At 41.2% G+C, this 27,492-nt stretch overlaps 1 protein-coding gene across 6 annotated transcripts in view; it reads right to left on the bottom strand.

Moving 5' to 3' along the window:
- Positions 1-27,492, bottom strand: part of si:cabz01090165.1 (uncharacterized protein LOC100333421 homolog) — a 378,602-nt gene that overhangs the window by 292,850 nt on the left and 58,260 nt on the right. For all 6 annotated transcript variants that reach the window (XM_040039679.1, XM_040039676.1, XM_040039677.1 and 3 more), the window contains one exon: positions 2,644-2,683. The gene's annotated coding sequence lies outside the window, so the exon portion shown is untranslated. The remainder of the gene's footprint in view (positions 1-2,643; positions 2,684-27,492) is intronic.

Here is a 27,492-nt window from a genome sequence, read left to right as displayed (position 1 = left end):
CTGATATAAAAAGAAGATCTGTTGAAAAGAGCAGAGGGGAAGGTAAACTTAAAAACTCAGCAATAAAGAGATGATTAATCACCTCCCTCAGTCTTTTTATTTAAAGGTAAAATAGCTGTGTTTAAGTTCAGGCTGTTTATTGGAGGTGCATGTTTGTTGTCATCTAAGACCCAGGATGATAAATCTGCAGCTATCATACATGTTGGATCAGGCAGCTGATGGTTAAAAATCATTTTTAAAGAAGTTTAAAGTTTAAAAAAAGTAAATTAACAATCTGATTATTTGACTGTGGAGCATTTCTGCATTTACTGCAACAACAACACAGCCAAAACTGTCTCCTGTTATGTGGACAGGAGAACACAAACGGTAGTTTGACTGCAGATTTATGAGTATTGCATTCATAAAATCATATTACTGGCCCTGCACAATAGAAATATATTGGAGAGTACTTCAATTTCATGTTTGTCTAATTGACTACATTTCAACATGGAGATGGAGAAAGCTTTATCTTTCCTTTAAAGACAAATTAAAGATGGATTATTAATAGCACTCTAAATAGTTCATGCTGATGTTCATCACAATGAATCAAAGTTTGACCAGGCCTTTAAAATCTGCAGTGGTCCTCAAGTCTGACTCAGATATTTCAAATAGCTTCCATGTGGAGTTCACACATTGTCAAATGTAGCCCTACATGTTCCCAGGCAGCAGGGGCAATAGCTCATAATCACATCAATATCATGCACAACAGCAGGGCCATATGTACACAGATGTGTCTGACATGCCTGAGCTGGTGTGCAAATGTATCATCTAAACACGTAGAAGCATCACGCTGTGCTGATATTCTCATTAAATCTGAATTTTCCAAAATTCCTCAACAAGTCTGGAGCCTGCATTTGAACTGATAACAAATGTAAAATTAAAAAAAAAACTACCCTGATGTGTTGGACTTCTGTTTAACTGCAAAACAATAGAGAAGAGATAAGAATATAATGTGTGTATAATGTACACGACCTGAATATAATTCAATTAGCCTATAAAATGTCTCTGAGCTATAAAATCATTTCAGTGCCATTAGAGTAAAAATCACACAGCGACGTCATTGGTTATCTTTTGATCGGAATCAGAATCAGAAAGACTTTATTTATCCCCAAGAGGCAATTAACATGGATTTGTTTCAAATATATGAGCAGGACTCTAGATCTGAGTAGGTAATGTGAATTGTTCTGTTTATGCAACAGATCTGAGAGTTTCAACAATGTATGGTAGTGAATCATGTATAATCGTGAACAGTTTGCATGTTATTGCCAGCGTCACTCCTTTCAGTCATAAACTGATATTACACTGATGGCTCTTGTTAGGTTTTGTATTGTTGATTGTCATTTATGCTTAGAAATATCTACTTATATATGCTTAGAGTTTTATAGTTAGTTGTAGACTGGTAGAGGTTTGATCCTTGATAGTCTGAGTTCTCAGACAGCTCTCGATCTGATAATGCGTAGCTTGCTCATCAGCTCAGAAGAAACCGCAACGCAACCTCACACAGTTGCGTGCTTTGCCCACAGTGGCAAAGACTTGCACTTTCATATTCAATTCAGCTTCTCCATCATGTAGTTTTCAGCTGTTTCATATAGGTTCAAGCTACAAACCATCAGCTCTGCACTGCCATTTAATCGCTGACTTGCACCAAAGCCCCTTTGAAGATGGCAGCTGGCTGCAGCCCGACCTCCATCTTCACACAAACCATTTCAAAGACAACAAAACTGCAAATTCATTGCACACCAATAATTTTGACAATTGTGTTATGGTAATAAGTCTGTGTTACTTTACATAACATTTTCTGTTATTTATGACCATTTGATAAACAAACATCCACTTATGCTTAAGCAAATTAACCCTTATTTAAATGCTTAAAAATATTTATATTCCAATCTTGATGAGTTTCCTTTATGAGAAAATTCACCATCAGATCGGTGATGAAGCATAATCAGAGCTAAAGTGGCTCAGCTGCTTAAACAGCCCTTAAGTGACAGATTACAGCTTCATTAATTAGCTTATTAAAACTGCATCAGTTGTTTGCAAAGGAAATCCTTTATGTGTCGTATCTGTGGTTTGATTGGGCCCCACAGCAGATGTCGCAGAGTGGATGCAGTTTCACATAGAAGCCACTATAATCAGATCGAGGGCTGTCTCACTCCTGCAGCCTGTCCTACTTGTAGATATTGTCCACTCTGACCTGATGGTGCACAGTCGCTCATACTGGCCTGTCAATGGTTGACATTATATGTGCGTGGGTGTGCAAGCATTTGGATTGGTTTTTTTTTTTTTTTTTTTTGGGGGGGGGGGGGGGGGGGTTGTGAAAATGTTTGCTATAAAGTCCATCTAATGAGTAGCTGCCACATGTGATCTCAAAATGCTTCTTTTGCATTACTCTCAAACACTCATCTCCTCAGTAAGTGCTGACATGTCTTTTCTTTCTCCTCCAGTTTGCTGCTCCATACTTTCTATGTGTTTTGTTTTGTTTTGTTTTATTTGAACGGACCCAGGGTCTGTCCACAGGAACAAGGTCAAAGGAGGGCGAGTCTCCTTCCTGTGCTGGTGACAAAAAATAAGTTGCGATTGGAAAAAAAAAGCTTTCAAACTGACCTTTCTGTCATCTGCTTCCACTGTCAGTCCTTTCTGACACCTGAAACAAGAACAAGAAGTTCAGAATTAGTTTATTATCACTTTATCAGGTACGGCAGCAATGTTGTGATCGATACTTCAAACCCACGGAGCAGAAGCACATTGACATATCAAGCTGCACATACACATAGAATAGCAGATCCATTTACTGTTGCTCCTTTCAGTAGATTAATGAAAACATCACAAGGCTTAAACACATTTGATTATTTACTGTGATTCCTCATGAACCGATTTTTTTATTGACAAATCTTCCAGCTGATGCAAAGATCTTTCGGCTGTAAGAGCAGCACTCAAGCTGTGGTCTAAACAAATTAAAGCGGGCGTCTTACCCCCATTCCTATTATATTTTTATTATGGCAGTTAGCGAGAAGGAAGGGCAGAAGAGGGAGCTGACACGCAGAGGAAGTCATGAGTCAGATTTGATGTTGCGAGAATATAGTTGAACCCACTGAGTCATCACGACACCAATTCTCATTTCATCTTTTAGCATTTGTTGCCAAACTGCATCTCTTCGCAATAAAGAAACGGAGCAACTCAGAGGCAAATGGATTCATTTTAAAGACGCAGAGGCGGCTGACAAATGGAAGTCATCATGCAGGAGAAGGAATGAATGTTGGCAAAAACAGCAGAATAAATTACAGGGACGAGTTTTGTTCCATCTACATGTCTGCCTATCTGACAGATGACTTATAAACACTGGAAAAGTGAGGGCATGAGAGACGGAGTGTGATTCAGGGAGACATGGAGCAAAGATGCTGCGACAGAAGCAATTCAAAAAATGAGCAAAAATAGATTGATCAATCAGCTTTAACTATAGAGCTTCTCGTCTCCACTTCTTTTCTCCATTTTGTCTTCTTTCTTGTGCCGTCTTCTTCCACTCCCCCATCATTCTTCCTTCAATTGTCCCATTTCCTCGTCTCTCAGATTTACTTCCCACTTCTGTATCTTTCCTTTCCTCTTCCTAACTTATTTCAATGGAAATCTCATCAGACAGTGTAGATTATCAAAAGCCTTCTCGGGGTGTCTGCTTCTGAATGAAATTGGACTACTTGAGTTATAAAAGGCAGCCAGCTACTTTGATCTCAAGATAGCATCGCTAACGTCACAGAGTGCTCGACATTTGCGTGTGTGTTTTGGTACTTATGAGATCTTTTTGCAAGAACAGAAAATGCACAAGAGAGATGAGGTTGGAGATGGGGACATTTTGGGATTTGATTTAAACCAAGTTGGGTAAAGAATGGATAAAGCATTTAGCAGACAAGTGTATTAATAATGGAGCCTGGCTGGAGGGCCTCGAGGTACAAAGACAGGGAAAGTTGGTCTTTTTGTTGGTTGGTTTTTTTGATCATGGGGTTAAAGCTAAGGCTTCCAGGTGTTTGACTGGAGAAGTGTTTTAACCTTATTTTGAGGTAACCCCCACTGCCATTACTCAGGATGGCAAACACAAACAGTAGGCAAATTGTTGGTGACCCTCCCGAGTGTTTTTTTTATCGTCTTATAATTGAGCAATAACATAACAGAAAAACAGCTGCTGTTAAAATAAAACCAAGACACAAGAAACTTCATTAAAGCCAACGAGTTCAACGTATAAATAACAGGAATGTATTTGTACTAACACTGAGATCGATTTTAGAGTTTAAATACTGGTGAATGCTGCCATGCCCATGAAAATGACAACAACTACACATTCCAGCGGCTCAGACACAAGCTAGCCTCCGGAGACAATAACCAACTGTGGCCACCAGGTGGCAGTACTTTACAGGCTGGATGCAAACAATCAACGTCCTTTATGGGATGTAAGCTTTCAGTTTGGCATGTTTTAATTGACACATATTTCCCAGACTAAGTATTGCTTGCTCTGCTCAGATGAATATTTTTGTTTTACTTACTTAAACAATTCAACTTTACAATATGCCTTTCTGAGATTTGGAGAAGTACCGCCTATATAAGGTCCATCAAAGTTTTTCTTTACTTGGAGAGGAGCAGTTATTTGGCAAAACATTTGACCTTGATTGATTCCAGGTCATAACCCGATCCAAGCTGACATCATGGCACCATTTTCTTGTGTCATAACTAAAGTGAAAGTGTCCCAAGCAACACAGATCCGGCTACGGAGCATGGCTGGATATTCTAGTGTAGTCTTTGATGTGCTCCTTTGGTGGTCCCGGGTGGCAGGGGGAGGGAATTCTTGAGCTCCTGACCCAGGCGGTTCCTTACTGCCTGGAGCCCTGCATGGGTCCCTGATCTCGGCTCACACCTGCAGCCTCTCTCTTTCTCCTGCTGGGATGGGTGTGCCGATATCGAGATGTGTGGCCTTAGGTCTTGGGTACTCCTGGGGGCTGCGCATGGCCCGGTTCTCGTGGATCAATCTCTATCTGCCTTTGACTCCTGGTTGACGTTACTGTAGCTTCTCAATTTCAAGTACATTTCATGACAAAGACACGCACACACTCACATTTGACACTCTCTGTCTCTCTTTCTTTTTCATACTCAGACACAGACACACACACACACACACACACACACACACACAGACACACACACACCAGAAGAAGCATTTCCAATTTTTTTCTGTTGCAGTTGGCAATATAGTGTGCGTTTCTATTTGTACTGTATCCTTTTATTACATCTTCCCCTATTATCCCTACCTTTTTTTCTCCTTTCCTGCCTGTCTTTCCTTAGACATTGTCATACTGTATACCACATATAATGTAATAACTGAAATAACACAAATGGAAATGAAGAAATAAGCGGATAAAAGAAAGACACAAACAAGAGGAGCTAACAGAGAATTTAAAGAACTGATCTTGGAAAAGCGAGACATGTTTGGCACAACAAGCGCATTAAGATCATAAGTCTGATTGCAAAAGCTGCCAGGCAGGACAGAATTAAAAACACACACAAAAAAGACACAGATTAGGCTGAAATCTGTTTACATGTTGCACAAAATGTGTTTCTAGTAGCATCCACCACCAGCTACTATATTTTGTGCCTTAATACAGAAAAAATAACAGATTCCTTACAAACACACTTGGTGCCCGAAGCGCTGCAGATGTCACCAGGTCAGGGCCTTCACATTAAACTTCAGAGTGGACCAGGGCCAAGCCTGTGCATTGTTGGGAAGGAAGCATGGCTATGGTTGTCTAATACAATTATCTGTGGACCTTCTACACAACCCATACAGCCCATATTCTATTAAATCTTCCTCTGTGTGGTGTCATTACTGCTGAGGCCCTTTTAAAGACTATGGCTAAAAAGGAAGGCTCTGAAAAGTTCAAGCACACTTTGATGCTAAGTAGCTGAGCTGGAGGAGATATGAGTTCAAGGGAGGACTAATAGAAAATTATTGTGTGGTTTTCCTTTTAAATAGAAAAGTTGCTATATGGGCTAATGGCATGCAGCACGGAAAGTTTTTATGCTGATGATGGTGTATAGTTTCAAGTATAAGTAAAGAAGTAAACAAGAGAAGTGCTGAGACATGAATGTATTAGCATTTGAACCAACAGACAGGCAGGCAGGCCCAAGCACACACACACACACACGCACACACACACACACACACACACACACGTGCGCTTCTTATATTGTAAAGAAATTACGAAGTGTGTGTGTGCTACATGTACAACCACCAACACTGACAATAAACCCGTGCAGCTCAGAAGCTGGGCATTGAACCCCTGACTCTGCCACCATTATTACATTTACATCTGTGAAAAATGTTTCTAAGTTTTAAAACTTCATTAATTGCATTACTCGTTTGTATCAAACAAAATGTAATTAGAATATCATATTGCTGCTATTACTACTCCCACTTAAAGTATGTTATGTGTTAAGTAATAAATAATTGGTTCTAACACACAAAGCAGTGAGTAGAAAAACGGCAAATAGCTTGCATACTGTCACTGAAATGCCCAGAAGATGGGCTTCAAAGTGTCTATCAAACCTAATGCCAGTGTATTCCTACTGTACTGTTCATCCAGGTTAAATAATGGGAACCACTGGTGAAAAAAACATTGGTTGGAATTTTAAATGTAAAAAAACATATTGTTGGATGTAAAATTGAATTATGACGACCCTAAAAGCTGGAAATACCATGATGGACGTGACAAAAACAAACAGAACTCAGGTAAACTTTAAATGGACGTTGATCATTAACCTTTTTATAATAACATCATCACAGCAACGTAAAGTTCACCTGTGGGTTTAACATAGCCCATTGTTAAATACAAAGAGAGCTACAATATTATTATATTAATTAGCAGACTGACATGATCTGACACCTCAGTTATCTTCATTGTTTTTAATGACGGTTTTTGAACTGTGGGACCGCCTTGTCTCATTTCCTTTCTAAAGGAAGAGCCATCATCTGAGATGCACTAAAGCACATTTTCTTGAGTTTCTTCCAACAGGAAGTAAAAGCAGCATCTTTTTTTAGATTTAATTGTGCATGCATATGAGTCAGTTGGTACAGTAACTGCACCAACGTTTACGATTGTCTTAAATTGTGTACATTCTAATTACTGATAATTATTTTATAGAAGGAGGTAAAAAATATAGTAAACACAGCAGTGCCAAAAGGTGTTGGTCTCTATGGGTTCCTCCCTTCAATAACAACTCTGAGTAGGCTCAGTTTGTTTTGTTTTTTCCCACCTGGATGTGTGAGCAAGAGCAGCTCGGCCTCATCTAAACTACTTCTACTGATTAAACTGGAGCTCTTGGATCATCTCACTAAAAGCAGTTGCACAACTGCTGTGCAAGACCATCCATGAAGTTTCTGCTTCAGTTTTGGTGAGTATTATTTTATTAGCACTCTGCTCTTTCATCCACACAAGCTAACCTTTGGCTTCAACAAACCAAAATGACAGTAGTCAAAATACTAACAATCCAAAATGTCTACAACCAATGGGCTTTGGACCAACGGTTGGCCATGTTGGCCACATCTAACTTAACATGCTATGGTTCTTACAAGTAGTTCGGGTTTAGATGTTCAGTGGTTAAGAGAAGACAAAACCTCATAAGCAAAAGGGGCTTTTTCAGGTGTGCGTTGTAAATGTAAAAAAGAACCTTTAACTGCAAGACCCTGTGAGAAAAGCACATAACAGGAATCAGGTATTCAAATCTGCCTTCAGGTGATGTTAAAATATACATCATCCAGATACAAAAGAACTTAGACTCAAACTGACTGAAAGTCAAGTTACTACTAGTACTGAAGGAGAACCACTAACCAAAAATAACTGCACTCATTAAAGTGCTTACAGTGACCAAACACGTTTGGTTTCAAGGAAGTTGCACAGGTTGTGCGAGCCGTCTCCATCAGACTCAGACTGAGTGCAGTCAGTCTCAAACAGATTGCAAATGGCTGGAAATTGATTGCCATCTAATTTATAAATCCACACAGATCGCCTGCCAACTCATCTGCTTCTTCAAATAATAACACATAGAAATGAGAGTTAGTGAGACTTGAGGCAGGCAATGTACTGTAAATTGCACTAAATATGTTCCCAAAAAGCACATCTTTTTTGATGCTGATACACTATGTGTGTGACAGTTGCTGCTAGCACTGTTTATTTGTTTGGAATGAGAGGAGAGAGATGCTATGAGAATGAGTGTGTAATTGGCACAGCTGGATGGCTCAAAGCTGTGAGCACAGTGCCAAAACTTTGGCTCTGTCCACTCACTCTACATATTCCTGCTCCATAATAATACTGAGATAATCAAACAGAGCAGAACTGAACTAATGTTAATGAAGGAAGGAGTGTGTTTATATAACTAAAGAAGCTTCTCGGGTGAGAGGTGAAACGTCTTCAAGCAACTTAAAGAGGTCCAGACGCTTTTCTTTCCAAGCTCCTTACACTATGATGACCTGGATGACTGAGAACCTTCACAGACTCTCACCTGTCTTTTTCTCAGTAGTGTGCATAGCTGTTGTGACTTGGCTCAATATAAAAAAAAATCAAACTGAACTGAAATTGAACAGACACAGCAACATTCATGTTGCTTTTTTTTTCTTGTATTTACTTCGATAGGAGCTGTTACATATGTCAGGCAAAATTCAGCCATTAATAAGACTGTGTTAATGTGTTACGTTAATGTCTGAGTGTTAAATTAATATGCACAATATTCACACAAACCATTTCCTCTTCAGACATTCAAATTCAAATGTAACAGCATACATTATCATGTGTTTATGAGTTAAATCACCCATCCACTTAGCACTGCCTTTAAATATTGCCGCGCAAGTTCAATAGTAAATAATCTGAAATGATGTCGACATGCCAAAGCTCAGTTTAAAGAATTACAATTATACTATTAAACTACAATATAGTAGTATAATGTACGAACAAAACAACCAGCTTGGAGATTTATTTCTGCCTTCCTAAAGCGCGTCACCTTTTCTGTTTTTTTTGTTAAACCCAAATGTTTGAAGCACGTGATTTACCCAAATCAACAACAAACTTTCCGAGATTCTGTTCTGAGACACTTTGCATGAAGTACGGCATCGTGGATTTGAAGTTCTAACTGTGATCGAATGAGTTAATGATGGCTGGGGTTGATCTTTTGCTGCTCCTCTCTGTCACCACATTATAGCAGCTGCACCATCATTTGCAAAGCCAACAAGCCATATGTGTAACATTCCTCCATCATATCTGGACTTTCTAACTGCAGGATGTGAAACAGCACCTCAAGTGCAACTCTAATTCAATTCACACACTGCAGAAAAACCCAGAGTGATGCGTGGATTTATGCACATTACACCATAACAGTATCTCTGCTAACACACGGCTGGCTCAGGATCTGCAAGTAATGGTTTATGTTCGTCTACATATCGTTCAGATCAGCTGTTAGACACAGATTTCAGGTTCTGAAAGGGTGAATAGTTATAATCTCAGTTCTCAGGACCACACAGGGTCGAGCTTTATAACAGTTAACAGCAATACAGTCGTGAACAGATTGTAAGTGTCAACTCAATCCAGCTGAAAAAAAACCCTAATACACAGACTCTGTCTTATTGCTGTTTTGTTGCCATCTTGACGCATTAAAGTCAGTTTAAAGACAGTAAATGACAGAATTGTCCTGTTAAGTGACCGTTTCAAAGGCGAGACAATCGCAGCCCCAAACACCATCCATACCCTCTCAGGGAATGCTTTCGCTAATGAAGGGTACATAAATCCTTCTTAAAGACCCGCGTAATATGACATGGGGCCACAACTGTGAGTCATTACTATTATCATCCTGTCACAGCAGCCAGTCTCTGTACAGAGCTGGAGCTCGTGAACCCCCCCGATCTTCACTGTGCCTCTCCAGCTGATTATCTTTGCTTGGATAAAGCAGGAAAAGCACACAGATTAGTCCTTCAACTGAAGCTGTTAATACAAACCTGTATGTCAACACTGATCATAGGTGTGGACTGTGCACACTAACCGTCTATAATCTGTTGTTAATTCCATACTTGAGGTTGTAAAATGTTGCAAAATATTAACGAGTCCAAGGTGATAAAAACCTGTGATATGGCTACTTTGTGACATCATAAAAGTGAATGCTGCAAACAGCTGCCTGATAGATACTGTACTCTCATGCCACCCTGCACTGCTCACTGCACTTTACACTCTGAATATACAGGGAGTGCAGAATTATTAGGCAAATGAGTATTTTGTCCACATCATCCTCTTCATGCATGTTGTCTTACTCCAAGCTGTATAGGCTCGAAAGCCTACTACCAATTAAGCATATTAGGTGATGTGCATCTCTGTAATGAGAAGGGGTGTGGTCTAATGACATCAACACCCTATATCAGGTGTGCATAATTATTAGGCAACGTCCTTTCCTTTGGCAAAATGGGTCAAAAGAAGGACTTGACAGGCTCAGAAAAGTCAAAAATAGTGAGATATCTTGCAGAGGGATGCAGCAGTCTCAAAATTGCAAAGCTTCTGAAGCGTGACCATCGAACAATCAAGCGTTTCATTCAAAATAGTCAACAGGGTCGCAAGAAGCGTGTGGAAAAACCAAGGCGCAAAATAACTGCCCATGAACTGAGAAAAGTCAAGCGTGCAGCTGCCAAGATGCCACTTGCCACCAGTTTGGCCATATTTCAGAGCTGCAACATCACTGGAGTGCCCAAAAGCACAAGGTGTGCAATACTCAGAGACATGGCCAAGGTAAGAAAGGCTGAAAGACGACCACCACTGAACAAGACACACAAGCTGAAACGTCAAGACTGGGCCAAGAAATATCTCAAGACTGGTTTTTCTAAGGTTTTATGGACTGATGAAATGAGAGTGAGTCTTGATGGGCCAGATGGATGGGCCCGTGGCTGGATTGGTAAAGGGCAGAGAGCTCCAGTCCGACTCAGACGCCAGCAAGGTGGAGGTGGAGTACTGGTTTGGGCTGGTATCATCAAAGATGAGCTTGTGGGGCCTTTTCGGGTTGAGGATGGAGTCAAGCTCAACTCCCAGTCCTACTGCCAGTTTCTGGAAGACACCTTCTTCAAGCAGTGGTACAGGAAGAAGTCTGCATCCTTCAAGAAAAACATGATTTTCATGCAGGACAATGCTCCATCACACGCGTCCAAGTACTCCACAGCGTGGCTGGCAAGAAATGGTATAAAAGAAGAAAAACTAATGACATGGCCTCCTTGTTCACCTGATCTGAACCCCATTGAGAACCTGTGGTCCATCATCAAATGTGAGATTTACAAGGAGGGAAAACAGTACACCTCTCTGAACAGTGTCTGGGAGGCTGTGGTTGCTGCTGCACGCAATGTTGATGGTGAACAGATCAAAACACTGACAGAATCCATGGATGGCAGGCTTTTGAGTGTCCTTGCAAAGAAAGGTGGCTATATTGGTCGCTGATTTGTTTTTGTTTTGTTTTTGAATGTCAGAAATGTATATTTGTGAATGTGGAGATGTTATACTGGTTTCACTGGTAAAAATAAATAATTGAAATGGGTATATATTTGTTTTTTGTTAAGTTGCCTAATAATTATGCACAGTAATAGTCACCTGCACACACGGATATCCCCCTAAAATAGCTAAAACTAAAAACAAACTAAAAACTACTTCCACAAACATTCAGCTTTGATATTAATGAGTTTTTTGGGTTCATTGAGAACATGGTTGTTGTTCAATAATAAAATTATTCCTCAGAAATACAACTTGCCTAATAATTCTGCACTCCCTGTACTGAGACGCTTTATTGCCATCTGCCACTTACTTTACTTTTAGTATGCTACTTTGATTCCTTTCCTTTCTTTTGTAATTGAGCTGTTTTACTTTATGGAGCCGTTGCCAGATTGTTTTTATTTAGATTTGTTTCCCTAACGAGCGACTTTATTTTTATTTTGATACCGTTTCATTTTATTAAGCTATTTTCTACTTGAGTAACTTCACTTTATTGAGCTTTTTTTTTTTGTTATATTCTTGTTTCATTGAGCTGCTTTACTTTATGAAACTAATACTTTATTTTGTTGTTGGTTGTGTTACTGTTTTGGCTGCTGTAACAGAGGGGTTTCCCAATATTTTGGATATATATTTGACATCTTTAATGTAAAAATTTACTGATAAATTAATCAAATACTTGTTTCCAATATCAATAAAATATATATGCATCTTATATTTCTACAGGAAAGTTTCTTTAAAATACAATGTTTGGCTTATGAAACTTTTTTGGTTATGGTACGAGAAACTGTCTGAGCAGTCCATTACAGCAGCGGTCTCCAACCTTTTTTGTGCCACGGACCGGTTTATGCCCGACAATATTTTCATGGACCGGCCTTTAAGGTGTCGCGGATAAATACAACAAAATAAAACTAGAACCGGTACCGAAAAAAAGAAGATTTATTCATAACACACGTGAAAAGACCCAGGAAAACCGAGTAAACGATAAAAACGATAACAAAATAACGCTGAAAACCGATAAAACCCCTGAAAAACATACATTTCACACCTGAGCCTCAACTCTCGCGGCCCGGTACCAAACGACTCACGGACCGGTACCGGTCCGAGGCCCGGGGGTTGGGGACCGCCGTATTACAGAAAGTAGCAACAACTGCTAGCAGGGGAAAAGTACTGTAAGATGTAACAAAGGCACTTATTTTTGTTGTACTGCAGTGAAAGTGGCCGGGCATGAATATTCACTGCAGTTATGAAGTTAGCCCTGGCACTGACAATGGAACAGGTGGAAGGGGACAGGTGCAGGCTGAATGTGACCACATTAAAAGCTCCGCTTTTAGTGTTTCACTACACAGATAGGTATGAAAACGTATTCATTAGAGCCATGATGAATTTCATCTTGGAGCCTGTCTGAACGAACCATCTCACAATGAGCCGTTGTTTGCAGCTCGTAAATGTAACAAACAGCAGAGTAAGAGCCTCCCGAAGCCAGAGTGTGAATGCAGCTGGTTCTTTTCCTTATCTGTTTTCATGGCCTCTGCGTCACCTGTGTAAATTACATGCCTTTCTCTCCATACACGTATCTCCTGCTTTTCTATCGCGCCACATTTCAGCTCTATTCTTCTTTGCATACGTTCCCCTTCTATTCTCTTTTTCTGACCTCCTCCAGAACTCATCCTGCATGGTGGTATGAAAAGAGAGCTTTCAAAGTCCCACCACCCCTTTTCTTTTCACATGATTATTTCATCCTAACTTCTTAGTGTATGTACAGTGCTTACAGTTTTCTGCTATATAGAGGACATAATAGTCCCCTGCTGTGGAGCTGACCTGCCTGTTGGTGGTATGAATATACCACTTAGAGGCTGTAAACACTGTAATCGACTCGATTATGTGTTTACTACACATTTCTGTTGGTTGCAGAGAAACCCTTAAGCGAACTGAAGAAAGGATCACCTGTCTACTCCGGTACAAACTTCATTCTGAGACAAACAAAAGTAGCGATTTTAGATTTGAAAATGTTAAAATCATAATGAATCTATTGTGTGGATTTGTTGGAGTTTTGTGTATGGCTGGGACATCATGTTAACTGTTCTAACTAATATTAACAGATCCTTGCAGTATATATCCTAGCCACTAAAGTATCACAGAGTGCACAGACCATTATGAGGACAGCTTCCATTAAGTCGCAGGGTTGGGTGTGTTGCAGGGGGTGCAGGGTAGACACTGAGATGGAGGCAGTTTGAAGCTGGATGTGTATGAAGTACCTTTGTAAACTGTATGGGTCTGTAACTTTGTACATGTACGTGTGTTAAGTGGCCCAAAATTACCTAGATCAACTTTGTGAGAGATAATTTGGTTTCCCATTTAGTTTTACATGTTAATGTGACATATGGCATCAGAAAAACTAGCCTGGATGTATCTGTGAGACCTGAAGGGTTTTTTTACATGTAGCTGCATGGCACTGTTCACATCGAAGTCCTTTGTGTGCTTAATCCCAAAACATAAGACAGAGATAGAAAGCAGCACTGAGAAGCAACGACTTTGAACCAGAATATAAATATCCAAAATCCCTGAACAAGACAGACCCCACATTGAACCTTTGTCCCAATAAACGGCTGTGGTTGAAGCTAAAGTGAATATATCTGTGAGTATCTCCACAATGACCAGCAATTACATCGCTGCATACACAGTGTTGCTATTCAATCACTGATAATACATTTTGATGATACTCTATTGCAATTTCTTGCATTCTTTCAGTCTATAAGACACTTCCAGTGAATTATTTCTACATTATAGAACTTAATTTGACAAACTAATGTTAGCAATACTTAGATTTTTCCATATTTAGGCAGAGGAACAGCACTACAACAACTGGTCAAGAGTTGTCAGCAACCTGGACAGGTAGGAACCTGCCGTCTGTTTGCAAGTCGGACTTAACCTGAGAGTACTTGAAATGTTTCATAATTTGTTTATACACAGAAAAAATGTTTGCACACAACTACATCAAGTATGAGAGCCCAAAGTCACTGGAGAACACAAGCCCATGCTGCACGCCGTAAAAATCAGGAAATACGTCCAATCTAAACTGATCGTTTTTACTCCTTTTGCACTGCCTGTGTCTCCAGCCTGAAAAGCACGCGATTGTCTATTCTACCCATGTGTCCACGTAACGCAACCCTCCGCTGCCCTCTCTCCCCTTCCTTTTATCTCTCACAGCAGATTGCTTCTCTTCATCTACTCCCTTTCACTGCATGCCACACCAGCCCACGCTCTCTCTCTCCCTGGCATAAGAAGTCCATTTCAGTGTCTCTCGTCCCCTGTGCTCCCAGACAGTCAGGCTGCTGACACTCACTATGAGCTGCAGCATCCAACCACCGAAGGTACAGCCTGTTAAAGTGAGCGGTGTAGCATGTGTGTGCGTGGGTGAGTGTGTGTGTGTGTGTTTGAGGGGAGACAGTAAGTGGTGTGCGTCTTTGTTGGTTGGCCTGAGTACCTTTTGTGTGTGTATGCTTGTGTGTGTGACTCAGGGGATGCGGCACACGCCTTGGGTGTGTTTTGAAAGCACCCATGCATGCGTGAGTCTCTATGTGTGCGTCTTTGTGTGTGTGTGTGTGTGTGTGTGCGTGTGTGCCAGATTGATTCTGTGTTGATTTCTGCCATCTCTTCTTCATGAATGATTCAAAGGACTCAAAAAAGGAAATTGTGAGTATGTATGAATGTATTTGTGGAGCTTGTGTGTGTGCAGTGTGCAGTGTGTGAGTGAACCTCCATTCTATATTTAAGTGTGTGTGTGTGTGTTTGATCAGAGAGGTGGCCTGAGGCTGTGGCCAGATCAGATTGAGTTGGCGGTGCAGAGCAGAGAGCAGCGATCAGAAGGAGATGCTCAGCCTTAATCTGATTGCGGCTCCAAAATGCACACTCGACTGGCTGAGAACCACTGAGGAGAAGTCAGGACCACAAACAGCGACACACGCCAACAGACAGTCCACATGCCTAGAATATCAAAATAAAGGTGCACATCAAGACAGTGCATGGCAGTTAAACTCTACCTCTAATGGGTATTAAACACCAGTTTTACTGCTGACATGAATCTAAACAGCCCGAGCAGATATAAAAACAGAGGGTGGATAAAGCTTTTTATTAACAAATGCTAGTTAAGTGTTAATAAGTCCATAGTTAAGTGTTAATCAGTGTGTATCAGAGGTGTCAAACTCAATTTCATGAAGGGCCACACTGGGACTTGTTAATGCACATCAAGGACCAGACGTGTAGAGTTTATGGATATAACAGTTTAACTGGAAATCGTTCTCACATACAGTTCAGTCCATATTGAAGCCGTCAACGAGCCAGCAAACAAAAGCTGCTTAGTTTAGACACGGCAATAATGCTTCCCACGAGGTGAACCACAATAGAGTTTACTGAGGCCAGATTTGGCTTTTAATAAGTGCGTAATCAAATGCCAATAAACACATAATAAATATGTGATAACTGTAATAATGTAACAAAGCTTAGTAGCGATGTAACAGTGACATAACAGCAGTTAGTTAAACAAATACAGACTTATAAACACACATAAACACTTATAAACACGAGTCCGTTGTGGCCAGTGCGATCCTTTATGCTGTTGCATGCTGGGGGAGCAGGCTGAGGGTCGCAGATGCCAACAGACTCGATAAACTGATCCGTAAGGCCAGCAGTGTTGTGGGGATGGAGCTGGACTCCTTCAAGGTGGTGTCGGAGAGGTGGATGTTGTCCAACATATAGACAATGTTGGATAACACCTCCCACCCACTCCATGACATGCTAGTCAGTCACAGGAGCACGCTCAGTGAGAGACTGAGATTACCGAAAAGCACCACTGAACGACACAGGAAATCTTTCCTGCCTGTGGCTCCCTGTACAACGCATCCACTCAACACACTGGTTACTGCTACAACTACAACTACAACTACACATGTTTCTTTTCCAGCTATTTATTAATAAGTGACTTATATATATATATATACACATATACATATATATATATGTATATGTGTATATATATATATATATATATATATATATATATATACACACATATACATATGTATATATACATATATATATACACACATATATATAGTATATATTGTACTATTCTTAGTTAGCGTATTGTCTGTCTTGTTAATGTTGGTTTATAAGGGAGCACTGTAACAAAAAAATAATTTCCCCCAGGGATTAATAAAGTATTCTGATTCTGATGATTCTGATTATATTAAAAGGTGACTTGTAAGTGATTAATTAGTTACATTATTCCTTCGCTTGACCAATCATCATCCCTAATAGGTGCCATGTACACTTCATTGGCTCCATGCTAATCAATGGTCGTTAGCTGTACCTACTGTAGAGGCTGTGTCTATGCTTCTGAGGTTTTGGTGCCCAAGTTGTGGAACCTGCTTCCATTGGACCTACGATCTGTAAACATTTTGGATAAAACGTTCTAACTTATATGTTAACACTTAATATAAAGCATCATGTTATTAAGTAGGACCAGGTGTGACAGAAGCAGAATCACAATGTAAAGAATAAATTTAGCTTTCTAGCTTTGTGGCTTCATTAATAAATATGGGTGGTCTGAAAAAGTGACACAAAAGTGTTATCACTATGAATAATAATAATAATAATAATAATAATAATAATAATGATGATGATGATAAATATAGTCTTGCCTCTTTGAATGAAACTAAAATGGCTTTTAAAATGACATGAATCTGAAACACGTTTGTCATCATTTGCTGTAGGTCATCTTCTGTTCAACAATTCAACAATAAAGTTTCAGTCAAAGAAACTGAGTGTCTGGATCTATCGAAGGTACAACACGATTTGATCTACACTTCAGCCAGCACTCCATTAAATCTGTCCAACAAAGTAAAACGTGTAATAACAAGTGTCATACTCTTGCTGTGTAACTGTGCAGTCAATTAAACTGTAACTTAGCAGTAAACACACTGCATTCAGCATTTCACCAGGACATAACGAGCAGCGAGGTCGAACAGCTGACTGGGCTGCTCGTTATGTCCTGGTAAAAAAAATGTTTTTGTAGTAGACATTAGGAAGGTCATCTCTGAACACTCATGTTTACAGTAAAATGTGTACATTAGCAGTTATATCAGTTAGCAGCACACATCTTGCATGGCTATGAGAAGAACCTGGAGCAATTTGTATAGACTGCACATGCTGCACAGGTAAAGCATCATCACCGCCTTAAAGTAGTGGCTCGCAAACTGGGGTCCCCGGACCCCCAGAGGTCTGCTAGCCATAGACTGGGGGTCTGCGAAAATGTGTAGTGGCCCCCGGCACGTTGTCATAGCAGCAACTATATAACAAACATCAAGCACTCATACAGAATTGGGGTGTCCAAATTCATGGGCTGCATCCTCCTGAGGTCGCATTTGTAGGCCAATCACGTCACAGCGACGCGACGAAGGCTGTCCAAATTCGTAGACTCCTCCGAATGCAGCCGACAAATGCGTCCTCTTTTTCCTGAATTTGAAGGACGGGTCGGGTGTGTCCTTCCTGGCCCACCATATCCCAGAATTCATAGCGCGGCCCAGCCAATTCCAGTTTTCAACAATGGTGGCAGCTACTAAGTTTTTAATATTACTCTTATTACTCTGTCTGGGTCACAAAATAAACTTTTAACATATTTTCAGGCGAGAATGTAGCTGTGTAAACCTCAAATATCTGCTCGGTTTATCAAGATATCGCATATTTGCAAAAGTGCTCCAACGTTTTCTTGAGACGTCTGTTACCCACCAGCTCGACAGCTAGCTGAGAGCTCGAGGGTCACTGGAGCCGCCGAGGACGGCCCAACTCCCGGCGCATCGTTTTCAGATCACCGCGGCCTTTCGCTACTCAGGTTAAACGTAATATATAAGTCACTGAGATAACTTTTTTTATTTTTATTTCTTCGTGAGTAAATCGGTTTGGCTGAGATTAAAGTTTTTAGATTAGATCAGATAAAATAAAACTTTATTATTGGTTTTCACACAGCTGAATAAACGTCAAACAGAAAACTGATTGAACAGAAGTGTGAGATGGTCGAGAATTTACACCAGTGTCCTGTTATATTTAGATGGCAAGCAGCAGACGGCCGAGTTTATTAAACTCCACCGAAATCTGAAGGCTAGACCGTCCAGTTTCACAGACGTTTATAATAATAATAATAATAATAATAATAATAACAACAATAATGGATTGCATTTATATAGCGCTTTTCGGGACCCTCAAAATGCTTTACAATTCCACTATTCATTCACTCTCACATTCATACACTGGTGGAGGCAGCTACAGGTGTAGCCACAGCTGCCCTGGGGCAGACTGACAGAGGCGAGGCTGCCATATCGTGCCATCGGCCCCTCTGGCCAACACCAGTAGGGGCGGATAGGTAAAGTGTCTTGCCCAAGGACACAACGACCGAGACTGTCCGAGTCGGGGCTCGAATCGGCAACCTTCTGGTTACAAGACAAACTGCCAACTCTTTGAGCCACGATCGCCCGTTTATTTCCCAGCCTAACCGACCTTCTGAGGACCCGTCATTCTCAACCTTATCAAGAATGACGATGGAAGACCAAAATGGGTTTTGTGTCTTCAAGTGTTAGCAAGTGAACTTTCACTGAATCAACTACAGTAACTACTAGCACTTTTCTATCTCTAGCAATTCTATTCTTAGCATGTCTCATGTCTTTTTACAAAGCAGACAGTAGTTTTGCACTGAAGCACCGCAGCATTTCCAGTGTAAACTGCTAATTTGGCAATAACCCTTTCTGATTCGTGATCCTGATTGAGCGAAAATGAATCCCCAGCAACCCATCACAAAGCCCCCAGAGTTGATCAAATGGGGAAAAACCCTTGGAAAAATCCCCCCCATAAGGACTGAATGTTATGATTGATAAGGGACCCTGGCCCCCAAAGTTTGAGAACCCCTGCCTTAAAGGCTTGAAGCTCTTCTGACAGTCAAAGTCGGATGGTTTGTTTGTTAAATCCTAAAAAAAAAATGTTTTGAAAAACCTGTGAATGAAGCGTGCATCATCAAGTATAGCAAGAGATGAGGTGGTCAAGTCACAGCAGTTGGTCACAGCACATCAGAGTACAAATAACTGTGTAAAAAGCTGATACGAACTGAAATGGGATGTATAGCGCTTAACGAATTTATAAGATAAACACCCAGGTTCATGCCGCAGCTACCCTAAAGTAACATTAACAAACTGACTGGTACTCTTTCATCAAATTGTTTTTGTTATCCATGAATTTTTAAAGAAATGGTAAAGTACCAAGCTATATATTTAGATTAAAATACCAAACTGCAGTTATTTACTTCCTGATTCCTGAACAGAAAATTTAGTTTTAATGACTGAATGTTGTGCTTGATTAATTTCAGACTTTTCAGAGTCCAGTGTGGTGGCTCAAATTCAAAAAGTTTGTTATTTGATTAATGAATAAGAAACTTTTCAAATATTTTTTTTCCTGTACGTTTGGTCTATCCATCCTGCATCCATTCATTTTCTTCCATTCATCTTTCATTGTTGCTTTGAGGCAACGGAGCTAACCAGTGCACCGCCACGCTGACTGGAAAATGAAAACATGCTCTGTTGGATGTAAGTTCATATTAAACAGTAAGGTATAATGGCAGTATTTGGTTGAATTTGATTATCCAAATTTGTTGGCTAATGAAAAGAAAACACTGCCTATTAGACTTTAATGGACCCTCGCTGGGCCTGAGCATCAGGGATTTTTGTGAATTAATTCCTATAATTCTTAGACACATCGTATCAAACTGCTATTTCCATTAACTGCTTATGCAAATATGAAAGCATCCTGAGAAGGTTAGTTGAACCATAAAGCTTGAGGCTGAACTACGTAATCACACTGCACGATCTAAACGTGTCGAGTTAAAACAGCAACACTCTGTGGTGGAGATTCTCAAAGTGATGTAAACAAAAAAAAAAAAAAAAATAGAGAAAAGTCTGGTTTTTTTGGAACAAACCAGTCCCCATGAAATAACTTCTCACCATGTTGTCCTGTTGCATAAGGATGAAACAGGACATGGCTAAAAATCCCACTAATTACCTCCACATTACTAGCTTTTACTACAGCCAAGCCTCCTGGAGAGCCAGATAGACAATCTGTGTCATGGGGTCAGAGGGGCTGCATGAATAGTCAGCGTGAAAAAGCTGCCGCTGCTCGTAGAATCACAAGGTGCAGGCACGGAGGGAGCCTGGGCATCCACGGGGGAACAAAATGTATAATTTCATTTTACCGAGAAACAAGGGAGGACAGCTCAGATTTGACGAGGGGGAAGAAAAGAGCCAAAAGTCAAAAGTTGGTGTTTTTTCTTGGTAGCTAATGGTGTATGTCAGGTTTAAATTTAAAACGTGTTTCCAAAACAGGGCCACGCTGGTAAAAGCCTCGGGGAGGAAGCAGGAACATTAAGACTGCTTTGCTGCCCATATTTTAGCGTAATATGCCATATGGTGCGCTGTTTTTCCTCCTCCATTACACCCTGATGAATACTGAGATCACTGGAATGCATTGGTTATCCATGTTTTTGAAACGTTACCCATTCATCGAATTTAAAATGCTTGCTCTTTTATTAATCATTATCATTTTATTTTTCCATTTCCTGCAGCAGCCAGATGCCGTACAGCTCGTCTACTGTGCCAGCGCGGGCGGAGTTACTGTTTACTGATTGAGGCACTGTGGGAATTAACGCACGTCACGGCTCTCCTGTTTAGCTTCAGGCCTGACTCGGCTGCAACGCTGTCCTAATCTACCAGTGCAGGGATCAAAGCAACAACATTCATTTCACCACTGACCTGCTTTTTGTGCAGGCAGTACAACTGCAGCCTGGTGCTCCCATCACACGTTAAAAAGTCAAGCATGAGAGGAAACAGGAGCATGAGAGCTTGGCAGATACAAGTGTAGAGAATGTAGGTGACCCCTACGTCACTCCAGAAGAATGTACTAAAGCAAAGTAGAGCCCAGCCAAGACTACACTAGAGGACAACTGCAGGGAACGTTCATTCCCCTGTCCAAGAAGTTGCAACGCGCGTTTGCATACATAAGATTTTCTGGAGGAGGACAGACATTTGTTTAGAACTCTTAAAGACGCTGAAGAAGCAAGCTCTTTTAAGCAATTACTTTGGTGTTCCTCCACCTCCAAAGAAATGTCAGAAGAAGTCCGAACCGCAAAAGAAGCGCGTATTCTCGGAAAAGTGGTTGCAGGAGGTGAGCTGGCTTCAAACAAATGATGAACGCACAGAGATGTGGTGCAGAATATGCCGTGAAAATCCCACTCTAGCGGACAAAAACAGTGCTTTTTATATGCACGCAAACGCACGTTGCTACTTCTTATCTGGTGCGCGTCTTTTATTTTGACAGCGAATGCGCTTACGTGCACCCTTGTCTATAACATCAGCTCCTTTATTGAGACCACCAGAGGGTCACAGTGACACCTAACTACAGTCTGAGTGACAGACTGGAAGTTAGAAGATAGCTTATGCTAATAAGATGATAACATCTTTAATAACAATAACATTACCATCGATAATAATATAGTCTTTAATTGTGCTACAGTGTACCTGCTTCCTGAAAAAGCAGAGAAAAAAAGCAGGTCCAAGACACTGTGCAGGTTATAAGCTGATATGGCAGTAACTAGTAACAAACATGTTGTTGTCAGCTACAGTGCACCTTCCCTTTTTAACACATTTTAAGGTTTTTCTACCTGTAATCGTGTTTCTGTCTTGAATGGACTAGTACTGGCTCCTTTGTAAGAATCAGAGGTGATGGTAATCAGATCAGCACTGCTAAAGGAGGTCATATTACTGGGATATTGTTCTTGTTTCTTCTGGGCTCCTAACCTGACAGGAGAGCATGATTTAAGGAGCCCGAGGCCCAGCGTGACAGCGAGTTCATTCTATTTGTGTCCCAACTCGACACGTAGCAGAAATCCAGGCCTGCAGGCATCTGTACAGGAGCAAAGTCTTAACCAGCTAAATCTGTCCGCTTATTGGAAGATCCCTGCACTCTTGCTATTAGGAAGAGTGCAGGCATGCTCTCACCTGCATATGTTAACAAACACTGCAAACAAATGGGGGGGTCGGAATTGATCCCTCCTACAGCTGGAGTAAAATCAGCTGTGGGGTCAGCTGTGGTTCTGTGTCCTGCTCAAAAACACTTCTGCACGTTGAACCCTAACACTGGTAAGGCTCCGGTCTCCGTTTGTACTCTCATCACCGATTCTGGAGTTACTGTTTGAACTAAACGCGAAGCTGCAGCTTATAATTAACATCTTCATCAACATTTAAAAGCCTGTAGTGTCATATATGCAGAGATATGAAACCTGAGTGGATCATTCCTCATTAAAAATCAATGTAATGCGTCTGTCACTCAACTCTAATCCAACTCAACATCTGCTCAAAGAAATTTCGACTCCAAATATCCAAGACCTGCGCTCTTCATGTCTTGTCCTTGAAGCGACGTATGACCCGTAATGTTTCTATAATTTGTTATGATTCAGTGTTATGGATGTTTTGCACTGTGTTTTTGTCCGCCACACCACAGGGCGGCATAGTTCGTGTCCTGTGTCATTGATGTTATGTGGGTTCCAGCTGGAGGCTGACCATTGGTGGAGGACTGGGAGAGGCCGGCTATAAATGAGGACCCTTCTGAACCGGCACGTCCCCTCGCCTACTTCCTGTTCCCAACGAACTGTGCATGTGGCTGCGTATGAATCTGTATTCTGGAATGAGAAGCTTTTGCTGTGTTGTAAATAGTTTTGTTGTAAATAGTTGTAAATACTTTTACTCAGTAGATTTAGAGGTGAGAAGCCATTTTCTTTTGGAACCTTTTCTCCTGTTTTTGGTTAGGGAGGCAGGTGAGAGACCTGTATTTTCTTTTGGGGTTTTTCCATGTAGGTAAGCCAGGTTGCATTTCATTTCTAGAGAGTTTTGTTTGTTGTTCTGGGCCATGCTCACCCTGACACCCGCTACCTTTTGGGACTTGATAAACTGGCTGGATGTTGTAAATCTGTGGCAGTTTTTGCTTCCTTGAGAGCAGGAAGTGTGGGGGCATTTTCTTTTTTATCCTTGTGTTGCACACCGGTTTCTCCTGGGCTGGGGTGTAACAAATTTAAATATATCTTCATCAATCACACCTGGATAAAGCCCAGCATTAACCAGAAAACATAACAAGCCTGCACTTAACTGATTAATTAATGTGCTCATTTATACAGACGTCATAACCAATACTACCAGTCATTTCAAAAACAGTCTAATCTCACGTGTATAAATATCCACGTTTTGATATGAAGCGATTTAGGAGTTGTCTTGTTTAACATAACTGTGCTGACAGATATGTAGATATATCTATATGTATATGGATGCAGAACAGAGTGCAGAAAACACGCTGACCAGAAGAAACCGCAGAGCAGAACACGGCAGCATCTGGCCGACAGCCAGTGTGAAATTCCTTCCTCTGGTTTGCATACGATACTTTTATCATCCCAAAGACAAACCCGGTCACAGTTTGACAACATTACAATCATCCACCGAGCGCTGACAGGATTACCACATCCACTGTTCTGCTCTGCCAGTTACGTCATGGCACTTTGTGATATTATGCGAGATCAAACTCTGTAGTAATACAAACAGAGGATATCAAATGTGTGTTTTGTAACTGTTGCCAAATGTGCACTTTGATGTGATGCAGAGCTTGTTTGGATGACAGCAGAGAGACAGAAACAAAAAAACACACCAGATACTCAGGCAGCATTTTGTGTCGGCTTCTGGAATCTTAATTCTGCTCTGAGGAAAGGAGAGAAACTCTGGGGTGGACGGGGGTCAAGCATAAGAAATCTGTAGGGTAGATAAAGATGAAAAGGAATACTGAAAGGAGAGAAGGAGGCAAAGGGGATGCGTTGAAACGGAGAGGAGAAAGAAGAAAAGACTAAAGACAGTGAGGAAAGGAAACAAGGAAGAAGAAAAAGGAAGAAGGGTTTTGGCAGAGGAGGGTTGCACAGGAGAAAAGAAGGAAAGAAACCAGACTGAATTATTACATGTGAGACAAACACAAACGGAGAGCGTAACATTAAAATCAAAAATGCTTTTCAGAATCACTGTATGGTGATGGAGACTGGCCCACCCATTAATGAGGGGGTGCGGCATTTAAATATGCATGGGCTATCATTCTACATATACAACAGATATACAAAAGTGGCAAGGCATTGTAGATTCATCTGTGGATATATTTGGGCCTCAGCAGTCTGGTTTGCCTCTGTCCATCAGGTCATTTGGGCTCGTTAAACCTTCTTTTATTTTTCGCTTTACTTTACAGCACACACCCACACTCTGCACACATCACTGAAGAACAGCTTTGAGTTTTTGTTCTTAAATGCAGAACGGTGTTTGAGAAAACATGTTTCCGGTCTTTCCAGGCCACAGCGTGAACTGAGGAGAGTTGATGAAGGGTCAGAGACGGAACAGAACAGAGGAGTCTAGTTCTGGTTGCTCCACACAGCCCCGAGGCCCTCTGGGTAATTTGAGCAGTCTTGCACAAAGCAGATGCTACCCAGGGACACCCTCGCACCCCCCAAAGCCCTCTGTCCTTAGTCACTGAGCCAAATCAGTGCCCATTTGTCCCCTCACCTCCTACTTTTTCTTCTTTTTATTTTTACTCAGTCCTTTTAAACCTCTACTATTCTTCTTCTCTGCCTCCATCCTACTTTCTGATGTAGGAAGAGATGAGAGAAAAGGACAGCTCCATCTACTAGCCATTTGTACTACTCCTTCCTTATTTTCTCCCCCTCTTATTTTATAAGCTTTTTCACTCTCTGATATTCTCTTGCTTCAAAGAGGGCATCTCTGTTAAATTCTAGCAGTATGATGAGAAGGATCATTTGGAAATTTTCAATAGAGTCAAGAAAATTACTTTGACCTAACCCTAACTGTGCAGGCTTATTGGAAATGTGTTTGGTGTTTTCCCAAACCTAGCATGTTCTGTGGAACCAGCTTCCAGTTTGGATTCAGGAGACAGACACTATCTCTACTTTCAAGATTAGGCTTCAAACTTTCCTTTTTGCTAAAGCATATAGTTAGGGCTGGACCAGGTGACCCTGAATCCTCCCTTAGTTATGCTGCAATAAGTGTAGGCTGCTGGGGGATTCCCATGATGCACTGGGTGTTTCGTCATCACTCACTATGTGTTAAAAGACCTCTCTGCACTGAATCATACCTGTTATTAATCTCTAGCTGTGTCCCAAAACGTCGGCTGCATCCTTCGGAGGACCCGGCCTTCGCGGTCTACGTGGGCCGGGTCCTTCAAAGACCGAGAAGGCCGGAAGTGTGAGGCTGTGAAATGGGACGGTCTAGCCTTCAGATTTGCGTCACCGCTGTGTCGATGGAGTTTAATTAACTCGGCCGTCTAATAAAGTTTTATTTAATCTAATAACTTTGATCTCAGCCAAACCGATTTACTCCGGAACAAATTAAACACAGAAAAAAGGCAAACAATTACATTTTTAAGTTATCCGAGTGACTTATATATCATGTTTAACCTGAGTAGCGAAAGAGCGGGGGTCTGAAAACGATGAAGCCGGGAGTCCGCTGCTCTTGCCGGCTGGAGTGACCATTGAACCCCCCGGCTTGCTATCGAGCTGGTGGGTAACAGACGTCTCCGAAAACGGCGGCACACTTTTGCAAATATGCGATGTCTTGATAAACCAAGCAGATATTTGTAATTTATACAGCTACTTCCTCGCCTTAAAATATGTTAAAATATGTTTATTTTGTGACCCAGAAAGATTGATAAGAGTAATTTTAAAACTTAGTAGCGGCCGCCATTGTTGGCAGCTGAAATTTGGCTGGGCCGTGCTATGAATTCTGGGATATGGTGGGTCACGAAGGACACACCCGACCCATCCTTCAAATTCGGGGAAATGAAGGACGCATTTGAAGGAGTCGACGAATTGGGACAGCCTTCGTCGCCTGGCTGTGACGTAATTGGCCTACAAATGCGGCCTCCGGAGGATGCAGCCGACGTTTTGGGACACAGCTTCTGTCTCTCTTCCACAGCATGTCTTTATCCTGTCTTCCTTCTCTCACCCCAACCAATCGCAGCAGATGGCCCCGCCCCTCCCTGAGCCTGGTTCTGCTGGAGGTTTCTTCCTGTTAAAAGGGAGTTTTTCCTTCCCACTGTCACCAAAGTGCTTGCTCATAGGAGGTCATATGATTGCTGGGTTTTTCTGTGTATGGATTATTGTATGGTCTACATTACAATATAAAGCACCTTGAGGTGATTGTTGTTGTGATCTGGCGCTGTGTAAATAAAACTGAATTGAATTTAACTATAATTACAATATTTAGACATAATTTGTACTCATTTTACCATCATTAGAAATATAAACTTTTTTTAATTAACCATATCGACTTTATTTATCTTTATTCGTTTTAGATTTACTTTATAAAATTCCTTCTGTATGGAGTTTCCTGTCCTGTGTCTCTCATGTCTGTCAACCTTAAACTCCGTTTCTCTTTTTCTACGTTGCACCTCTGCTTTTTCTTCCACTTGTTGTCTCTCCTCTTCCGATCCAGCCACGTATTTCAATCCTTCCCCAGCGACTTCCCACAACCTTCTTTTTTCTTCTTCTCTCTACTACATTATCCCTCTCCTCTATTTCAAACCTTCACTCTGTGTTGAGTGTCTTTTACTAGCTTGATGCTCACCTCTGCGGGCGCCTTGCGGCATTGCTTTCCTTGGCAGACAGGAGGTGACACAGAGCAGACAGGGGGAAAGACAGGAGGGGGACGTGGGGGTGAGAGGCAGGGGGAGACAAAGTGGGTTGATGGTGATGACAGGAACAATGAAACCGAACAAGACAGAATGA

The sequence above is a fragment of the Simochromis diagramma genome, unplaced genomic scaffold (assembly GCF_900408965.1).
Source record: "Simochromis diagramma unplaced genomic scaffold, fSimDia1.1 OVJJ01000031.1, whole genome shotgun sequence".
In the NCBI taxonomy this organism is placed as follows: Eukaryota; Metazoa; Chordata; class Actinopteri; order Cichliformes; family Cichlidae; genus Simochromis; species Simochromis diagramma.
The sequence above is the reverse complement of the archived record's forward strand: the minus strand, read 5'-3'. Positions and strand labels throughout refer to the sequence as shown.